This window comes from Trachinotus anak, unplaced genomic scaffold (assembly GCF_046630095.1).
Source record: "Trachinotus anak isolate AG129_WGS33_773 ecotype Australia unplaced genomic scaffold, CSIRO_AGI_Tana_v1 ptg000008l, whole genome shotgun sequence".
Lineage (NCBI taxonomy): Eukaryota > Metazoa > Chordata > Actinopteri > Carangiformes > Carangidae > Trachinotus > Trachinotus anak.
The window spans coordinates 988,398-999,031 of NW_027273859.1; the positions used below are offsets into that span (position 1 = coordinate 988,398).

The 10,634-nt window shown below is 41.5% G+C and overlaps 1 long non-coding RNA gene across 1 annotated transcript; it reads right to left on the reverse strand.

Moving 5' to 3' along the window:
* Positions 1-332: 332 nt before the first annotated feature.
* Positions 333-7,906, reverse strand: LOC139623509 (uncharacterized). Its single transcript, XR_011691534.1, has 3 exons — positions 3,569-7,906; positions 3,403-3,493; positions 333-3,331 (listed from the first exon to the last, which is right to left on the reverse strand). It is a non-coding gene; the product is annotated as an uncharacterized lncRNA (long non-coding RNA).
* Positions 7,907-10,634: the final 2,728 nt, after the last annotated feature.

Below are 10,634 nucleotides of genomic sequence, written 5' to 3' on the forward strand. Positions count from 1 at the left end.
AGGTATACAATGAACAATAAGCATCATTCTTTCACTGTGGTCTGGTATTTTGGACACAGTCCAAGCTGAGCTGTTTATTTTGCTCTTGCCCAGGCTCATTAAGAGAGGAGCCGTGTCATTGTCCAAGTCTGTGAATTTATGATTCAGTTTCAGCAGAGCTGTTGGCGAGTCCTTTAAAACCCCCTGGACCTTTTTATTTAATTTGCTCTGTAGCAGTTTTTGGCTTTAAACCTTCCCCATTCACAGTAGTTGGCAGGTTTTCAATAGTTTCAACAGATTTCAATGAGGGTATCACATCTACAGGATATTTCTTCCCAGTCCTTCAAGTCTGCCTTGTCAGCACACAGCACGTTTTCACTGTCAAAAAATCTATAAAACTTCTACAGCAATTTGGTCTCAGTCCTCAGTATGGACTGAGACTCACACTTTCCCCAACAAATGGTTAAATAAAGGATCATCTCAGGTCCCATGTCTCCTCTCACTCAATGAAAATGAAATGAAATGAAACAACATTGTATTTATTTCGTTTCAGAATGACAGAAGTGTTTTCATCACTATGGTTGAATTAACTGAAATTTCACTTTGTGTGTCAGAAAATATAAACGTATTATACTGAAGTGGATCAAAGGTCACTTTTGAATGGTCTCACAGATGTTTTAGTCAACACTTACATAACTGATGTAAAGAAGTAAGAAGAGAAATGAAGTAGAGCTACTCTTTTAGAAGTTTGGTAAATAGATATGTATAGAAATATAGATGTCATATTGATGTACATGAGGGTGGATACACATGAGTGTTTCTGAAAACTTGTTTCCACCGATTTATTGAACATTTTTCCTGCAGTGAAAACTTCTGAGTTAAAGTCTAAAAACCAACTCTTCCCTGAATATGGTTGAGAAATCCTTCCACTTCATAAATACGTTACACTTGATGAAATTGTATTGAATTGAAAATTCAACAAACTAACTCACTCCCATACTCCTGTATAAACACTAACCTCTAACATAATACATGCCCACAGCTGACAGGAGCTCCTCCCTCATACAAAGCTGATTGGTCCAAACCACTGTGGTTCAGCCACAAGCGATTGGTTCAGTGGCTGATGAGAGGGATCCAGATACAGAGTTACAGAAGGATAGGAAAGGATACAGAAGGACTTCACCTCACTCGTCCTGATGACACACAACTGCAGAACACACACAGTTTGACAAGAACAAGCTGTTGTATATTTTGATGGGATGACAAATAAAATGACATAATATTCAGCTTTATTAGAGAGGACTGGAGTGGAGAACAGCCTTCAGTGCAAATAAGTCAGAGGTCCAGTCCAGGTTCCTGTTAGCGTGTGTGCAGGTCCAGACTCTGCCTCCTGTCATCAGCCCTGCCCATTTCCTGTGGTGATGACGCCTCGTACCTCGATGGACCAGGACTACCTCTGGATGAACAACTCGTCTTTGTTCATGTGGAGGAAACCTGATGGCAGGATTATGACTCCAGGGATGGGTGGGGGAAGGGAATGTGGTTTCTACCTGAGGCTGTGGTCAGAGGTTAGAGGTGTTTATTTGAGATAAGAACTGCCCTGAAAACCTGATTGAGAACATTTCTGAATGAGTCACTGGTTTCATCAGTGTGTATGTGTGTCTGAGGTTTGGAGTGTGCACATCAGGATTCTACAGAGGTGAACTAAATGTGACGTTCATGGGAAAGTTTGTTACCAGTACTTTCACTTTTTTCTGTTTGTGCATCAGGTTGCCACACACTGCTGTCCTTACCACACCTCAATGCAAATATCTGCCTGCGCAAACTAATAGTCAAGCTTTTGAGAATGTAAGATAGAAGCAAGAGTTTCATTTTCAAAAACATTTACGTTTGCCTCAGTCATCCAGTCTAACATAACCTTTTCTCTCAGTCACTCGAACAGATATGGACCTTATGTCATTAGCATGAAAAGCACCTTTATAACTGAAGGCTGGTGGAAAAAAAGTTCAGAGTATAATGGAGGCCTTGTCTGTGCAGACAGCCGCTGGGTCCAACCAACATCTCACTGAGGGAGCTGCCTGGAATAGCAGAAATAAAGGTGATAACTTTTCTCTCACACTCTGAGCTCGGCTCCTGAGCAGTGACAGACTTGTGGGAGAAATGTCTCATTTAAAAAAAAAAAAAAAAAAAAAATCTGCTGATATAGTGAACTGAGTTTATATGTGAGGATGGTGCAAAGAGGAACAATGAACAATGTCACAATGTGAGGTTTAAGTTCTTGGACTATTCACAGAAAGTGAGTGTGGTGGCGCGAGGAGGTGGATTAGTTAGTTTAATGTTAGAGTGATGTTAATTAAATAATGGTTGCCAGACAACGCCACCCTGGGAGTTTCACCCAGAGACTTTAGTGAACTAACTCAAGAGGAGGCACTCAGGTCCGCTAATAAAGCGAGGCAGAGACGGCAGTTCAAAAGTACAAAATATTATTATTTTATTAATCACAATCAATTTGTTTAAAACTCTGGTTTAAATGAAATCATTTACTGGGGAAGTTAAAAGGGGGGCCAATCAGGGCTGAGGCCTTCCAGTGACGGATGGGTCAACAAAAAGGGGATACCAGGAACACCACACCTGCAACAAAATAAGAATAAAGTGAACTGGGGGGGGGCAGTTTAAGAACGGAGGGAAACAAAAATAATAACCAATAACAAAAAGAAAAGAAATGAATAAAGAACTTAAATGTACAAAATCTATAATAATTAGGCACAATAGCAAACCAATTTGCTTACTCAAAATATACAAGATCACAAATTAATTACAATCCACAATACCCCAAAAGAAATAACCAGAAATAAACTTAAAGCTACCAACTAATCAAATCTAGGAGTTACAAAAGAAAAGACACACACACACACACACACACACACACACACACACACACACACACACACACACACACACACACACACACACACACACACACACACACACACACACACACGGCTGGATGAACAAAAAGCGACCGCGTTGCCGAGCCACAGGTACGCCCAGGCAGCAACGGGCAGCACCACAGACACCCAGCCAACCAAACAGTCAAAGCCAGGCAAGGCGAGCAGGGGCCGAGTCGGCCATGGCGACAGTGGAAGCTCAGGCAAACAGCGAAGTAGTAATAGGCAAGCAGTCAGTCTGCAGCAAGCGGTGTTTGATCGCCAGGAAGCTCCAGCGAGACAAAGCAGCAGTGGTTCAGCGGTAGATTAGCCGGCGCTGAGCCGCTACATGGACATCCTTACCCGGTCAGGCAGTCCCGGCCCACACGGCATGGAGCGGAGGGTCGGCGCTATACACGAGCGACCTATAAACAAACACAGGTCGCTACAGGTGCAACACCACAGGGGAAGACACTGAGACAGAAGGCTCACCTACCGGCAGCGAGCAGCGAGCGACGTGCAGAGCGGTAAGAAGCGGTGAGCAACGGTGAGCAGCATGCAGCCAGCAGCAACACCCAAGCGATCCTCTATAACCAAAATAACTAAAATTAGCACTGGATGGGACAACGTGGAGAGAAGTGCAGCCACGGCCAACTGCCCACCTGCTACCAGAGGGGCGGAAGTGCCGGACGCCAGGAAATCACGGAGCCTAGCCTCCGGCAAGCACACGACAGACAGGTGTTCTATGCCCGCCTTTATGCTGCATTCACCCACCGCAATTGGCTGGGGCCGCCTCCTGAGTGACGTCACTGGGCCAATGACTGCGTCCTGCTACATGAGGTTACTATAACGTGTAGCAGTTAAAATAACTGATAAGATCAGTCCTGTGATAACTCCTCTTTCATGAAGGTTCAGTTTGTTTCAGAGATGTGTTGATCTAACTGTGATGGCACCGATGACTTCAGTGGCAGCAAAGGAGAGAACAGTTAGTGATCAATGGACACCATGAGGGGTAGAACATGACCAGACAGCAACAGCTGAAACACACCATGGTGAAGTCCATGAGAAAAACTGATCATCCTCCTCCTTATTAGTCAATTTCAGTCTGTGTAAGAAAACAGAGCTCTGGTTCTGAGAACTCAACTGTACTCACCTGTACTCTGAAGTCAGAGACCTGCAAAGTCAGGATGAATCAACCTCATGAGTCAGAAACTCTTTGTCTGTCCTTCAAGAGAACCACCATGCTTCAGTCTCACTGCATCATGGGAGTTCCCCACCAGTCTAGCTTGATAGCAGCATCACTAAGGGATGCTTCAGGACTCACCTGGTCCAGCTCTAACTATAAGCCTTATTAAAGAAGACAGTTTTATGCCTGATCTTAACTGTAAAGACGGGATCTGATCCTGGACCTAGACTTGGAGCTGGTTCCACCGATAGCTGAAGGCTCTGATCCTGGACCCAGACTTGGAGCTGGTTTCACTGATAGCTGAAGGCTCTGCCCCCATTCTACTTTTACCATGCAGACCTGTGTTTAGAGATCAGAGGGTTCTATTGGGAAAATAGGGATCTAGTAGGGTAATAGGAGGATGTGGATCAAGAGAGCCATGACTCTGGGCTTGTTTTCATTTTGTTGTATTAATGATGAGTGAAAGGCTGCTCTGGTACTACAGACGAACCTCCTGTATGTCTGAAGACCATTTTAAGATCTAGACCAGATTCTTCTTTTGTGTTGCTTCCTTTAATTGTTTGGGAAATAAACTATGGTGGAAATAGAGTTGAGTGTCATTCACACTGAATGACGCTCTGCAGCACATCAGTGTAATCCAGTAACAGCATTAAAAATTATCAAATTAATTGAATGAATTAGATTAATGATAAAGAAGTATTCTGTAGATCGTAAATGTTTCAAGGTCATAAGGTGGAGGGTGTGGTTAAAGAAATAATGAGATGAATATTCAGTAAATATTAAAATGCAGTGTTGTTTGGTTGGTAGCTGAAGCCTGATTTAAACACCAGTGTAAACATAAAATTAAATAAATTCATGAATCATGACCTGAGTCTGTGATCATTCTCATCTACTCTCTTCACTGTCTGCTGATGGTTCAATGTTCAGTCTAATTATATTTCTTATGACTTTCAACCATGTTTACATTAAGATGGGTAAACAAACAACAAAAACTATTTTACTACTGACGACACATCTCGACAGTTTCAGGTCCATTATCCAAAATCCTTGTTCATTTCATATAGTTGTTACGATGCAGCAGAGGTGCAGATCACCTGAGCGACTCCTCTGCTGGAGAGTCACTGACGAGGTTGTTGTGAAACCACAAGCAGAATAAAGTTTGAGTGGACAGTGCCACCTACTGGGACTCAATGAAAACATGTCACATTAAAGAGACAGCTCAAAACATCATGTATTTTGAAACATAAAATAACACAGAATCATTTTCCGACCTTATTTCTCTTTCATTTAGTTTAAAATTACCACTGAAAATATTATTATGAAACATTGGTCCTGACATATTCATGGTGAAACAGGTGGATTAATAAAGCACTACTGGGAGCCACCAAATAGCCGAGTGGTTAGGGCGCGTTTCACACAAGCACAAATGCTTTTAGCAGGCAAGTTTGCTGGTTTGACTCCCAACTGACCTGACTCTTTCATGCATGTCATTCCCCTTCTCTCTGCCCCCTTCCTGTCAGTCTCCACTGTCCTATCAAATAAAAGCCCCAAAAATACCTTTTAAATAAATAAAATAAAGCACTCCTTGCGTTTACACTGATCATGTTCATGTGACAATTATTTGGTTAAGAAGGGAAACTTATAAACAATGAGTTACACAAATACAAATATTATTGATTATTGCAGATATTGAAAATTGTGATGAATATGGATGCTGCTCAACTTACTCACAATTAGCTTTGGTTACAGTTATTCAGTACATGAATGAACTAATCAGTGAATCACTGTTGGAGACTGTGACTAAAGAGGAGGATTCACAGTATGTTACATCACAATATGATAACTGATCAATAATGGGCGACAGCTTGGACTCAACTGAACTACTGAGCTGAAGAAAGTGATTCAAATCAGCTAAATGATGGTTGAACATGTTGAAACTGATCCTAAATCTGTTGGTGAGGCCTGGCTCTGAGTCTGTGATCCAGTTCATTATAAGATGTTTGATGAGGCTGAGGTCAGCACACAGACATTGTCATGAAAGGGACAAACACAAATAGTTAACACAAAGAACTCTAGTGTCAATAACATATCAATGTTTTGTTGTAATTAAGGTTTCTCTTAATTGAGACCTGGACCAGGAACTGACAAAGAATACTTTGTATTGTGCAGTTGTTATCTGCTCATATTCGAACATGTGACAGTGAGTTTAGTCAGTGACCTCTCTATTAGGACTGTATGATACATATTCAGAGAATTCAAACGGCTTAACATTTAGGTTGCTGTGAGGTAAATAACTGAGCTTCTCTAAGGCTTTTCTGCACATTTTGACCATGGTGGAATGACCAGCAATAGAAACTGACTGAACCTCATCACAGATAATCAATTACAAGTGTTACTGACCTTGTTGTCTTTGCAGCTGTTGTTCAGTTCAGTTATGGATTTTAACTCTACAGCTGTCTTTGCTGTTCCTCTTTCAGAGGATTCACTGGAACTAACCAACTGAGAGGAGACAATCTGCTTCCTGTTTACACCAGCTCACACATGCTCAGTGTAGGTGAATAGTCATGTGATGTGTTTTCAGGTGTGTTTAGTATGGATGGAGATTATTCATAAAATGAGGCAAAACTCTTGTCTGGATGGAGATGTTTTAGTTTTAAATTGAAACATATCTGTCATGTAAAATTGGCAATAGTTTGTTTGGACCCCTAAGCAGATTCAGACACGGCACAAACAGCAACGGTGTTAATAGAAGAGGTTCTTATTACAAGACTGGATGTTACGGAGTTAGTGAGAGTTCCAGCAGTTACAGGAGGGAATCCAACGGTGAGTGGTGTGGCAGGTATGGCATAGTGGCATGGCAGGTGGAGATTTTCCAGCAGGAACAGGCTGCCGCACTGGAGCAGGAGTCACACAGGGAGAGTCGAGAGAAGAGGCACAGGGAAAGGATAAACACAGGAGGACACTGGGGGAAAACAATAGGGCTGTAACAGAATCAGTTTCAAATTCACTCTGTGATACAACCTGATCTTTTTGGCTTGTGACCCCTTAAAATAAAATGATGTTGATTTGTGACCCTCACGACTCCTCTGTGATACCTGTCTGCTCGTTGTGAGTTTGTGTGTTTTTTATTTTTTTCTGTCTTTTGTATGACTAGGGTGTGATCTTTCTGTCTCTCTCTCCCCCTCTCTCTCTCACTTTCTCACTTAAGTCTCAAACACAGAATAGTACACAGAGTAATGTGACCTGTCCCATTTCTCTTTCTACTAGGTGATGTCAGTAAACTCCATGTGGGATCAGATTTTAGGGTTTAGGGGGGTACACTGGGTTTAGGCCCTGCTCAGCTTTTAAACCCTGCAACTGCATCCAGTCTCCACCAGACTGTTTGTGTGGTAGGCTTCCAGCTCAGTCTCAGTCCCAGTCATAGTTATAGTTATAGTTATAGTCATAGTTACAGTTCTCATAGTTATAGTTATAGTGTAAAACTGGATGGGTTACTTTAAGCTAGGGTGGTTCAGGATGGGGGTTTGTATTCGCCCTTCAGACTATGTAGCATGTAATGATTAGGGATGCACCAAAATGAAAATTCTTGGCTGAAACCGAAAACGAAAAATGAGGAAACCAAGGCCGAAAACCGAAACACCGAAAGAAATGATTATGTCTATTATATTTTCAGGTGATAAATTAAACCCGACGTGGAGAAACTCTTTGCAGATGCACCCCCTCTTGAAATTTCAGCATTGCATGTTTTGCAAATCGCTATTCGTGGGTCTTTCTCTGAGATAGTGAAATAAGTCCACACCGCAGACATGCTGGCTCTTATCCCGTTTCCCGCGTGCTGCTGGCTGCGCTGTTTGCTCGCGATCCCGTTTCCCGTGTGCTGGACGCGCTGTCTGCCGCGTGATCACAAGTTTCGGCCGTGTTGTTTCAGTGATTTAGGTCTTTCGGCCGAAAACCGAAGATGCACTTTTGGGTCATTTTCGGCCGAAAATTTTCGGTGGCCGAATTTTCGGTGCATCCCCAGTAATGATGACACCTGGGTTTGTAGTTGGCACCCTTAATGTTCACTCTGATGTTTTCTGCAATCAAATAATATCACAGTACAACATCTATATCACAAATATGTATGAAATAAACCCACACACCCCACAGAAGTACAGATACAAATTGCCTCAAATTACTACACATACTACTCATATTGCCTATAGAGCCTAACTAAACTGATTACTGAACTTCTTGTTACGTAGGTTTATATCATCTAGTGGCAATAAATTCAATCGCCACTAGATGATGATATGCCCGTGGAGCGTAGACTGCAAGCCGGTACAACAACAATCTAGCAGACGGCACACAAATGATCGGCATGAACTATAATTAAACAACACGTACTGCCGCTAATTTAAACAAACGAACCGGCACACTCGGGTGACATGTCAAAAGCTTCAACCATGCGACTGCTTAAATCGTTTGTGAAACAATGCACATATGACCACATAGCTAATCACGCTAGCTCTAGTGCAGGGGTCAGCAACCCCTGGCTCCGGAGACGCATGTGGCTCTTTCATCCCTCTGCTGCGGCTCCCTGTGGCTTTGGAAAATAAATAATGAGTATTTAATTTAAATTTATTTTATTTTAGTTCGTTGGTTTTTTTTAATGTAATTCTAAATGTGAAGATTATGGTGTTCTTGTAACATTAAAACGTGTTTAATTTTTTTTTCGCTCAAAAAATGCGTCACAGCCTGTCGTTTGGTTTTTGCCTGCCTGTCTGCAACCTGAAGATTTGCTCATCTTTCAGCCTTCAGGAATTGCTGTCAACAAACTCCTACCTGCAAAGCCTGCAGCCAGCTCACACCCTCTCCCCCTCACCTGTTGAAAACTTTAATTTATCCTTACCTGCCTCTCCTGTGTCTGCATTTGGGTCCATCCACTGATTTGTGACCATCATGTGGACATGATCTGTGAGCAGAGAAAAGTGATTGTGTTTCATTTGATTGATTTCTAGATGTCTGAGCGACGATGGTAACCAAGGGTTTATACAAAAGGAAGTTTTAATCAGAGAAACTTCAGAAAATACTATTTTGTGTGAGAGAAACAAAAGACACACTTATTGCTTCCTGGGTTGTTGCAGTTTGGGTTCACAAGTGAAATAAGGTGTTGGAGCTATATCTGAATCCTGTTTCAGCAGTAAAACAACAGGCTGATATTATTCTTATTATTATTGTTCATTTTAATTACAGGACTTTCCATCCCTTTTACGTCAGTTGTTTTTCAGAAAGTTCTTCAGATTGGTGTGGAGCCCGCTCTTCAGTCCTCAGAAGGATACAGGATGCAGGTTGTGAACCCTGAAATGGCTTGCTGCAATAAAATCCCGGAAAAGGTTTTATTGGATTGAGGCTTTTACAGTGTGGCTTTGTCAGGAGTGAGGGGCCCCAGTTAGACATTCTTCCTTGTGTACTGAGACATAGTCCTTAAAGTTTAATCCATTAGCTCTTTGTACTGGTTTTAAGTTTGCAGATAAAATACAGAATAGCTACAGCATAGTGTGAAGAATCATTTAAACAAAGACAAAGGTCTCTGTGTGGACAATAACGTTCAGGAACGTCAGGTTCAATGCCAAAGGAGTCCAGACTTTGTTTGCGGTGTGATCTGTGTGAAATAGAGATGAGGTTCATTTTTGTTTTTCTGTCCTGCCTATGAGGATGTAAGGGATGTACCTTTTAGTACAATGTCCTCTATTTATGTTCATTTCTTTTGGCTGGATAATTATGAAAACCCTGAGTTGTGCTTCAGGACAGGAACTTTTTTTGTAGCAGATTTTATCTGATGAGCTGGAGAGAGAAGGCAGAATATGTGGTTCAAGACCGAGCTGTAAGTTTATAGTGAAATTAAGTTTTTGACCCCTGCAACTATACTTTTGGTGTCCTATAAACCCACGAGTGTTAGCCACTTGTGTGCATTACCTGAAAATAAAATAAAATTTCAAACAGAGATAAAAATTCATTTTGATTCAATTTTATTTGTGTAGTGTCATTATAATTAATAATCAATAATACATTATCTCAAGGCTCTGTACAGGGTCAGGTCAGACCTGACTTTATTATAGAGAGAAACCAACAGTTCCCACAAAGAGCAGCACTTGGTGACAGAGGGGAGGAAAAACTCCCTTTAACAGAAAGAAAACTCCAATAGAACCGGACTCAGGATGGGGGGGTCTGCTTTGACTGGTTGGGTTTAGAGGAGAAAGATGGAGGAGGGAAGAGAGAGATACAGACCAGGAACCACTGTATATACTATAGGTGATGGTGTTATCAATGATAATGATAATAATAATGATAATAATAATAATAATAATGTGAGGTCAAAGACTGTGCCTCCTCTCTCTCCACCTACGTTTGCTAAGCCACAAAAAAGAAACAATCACAGTTGCTCATCATCTGATTAATCCCAATAGATAACAGATTCAAAGATAAACTGAAATATTGATTAAAATTTCATTTCAAATAATAGATTAAATGGATTTACTTCAGCTTGATAAATAATCAAA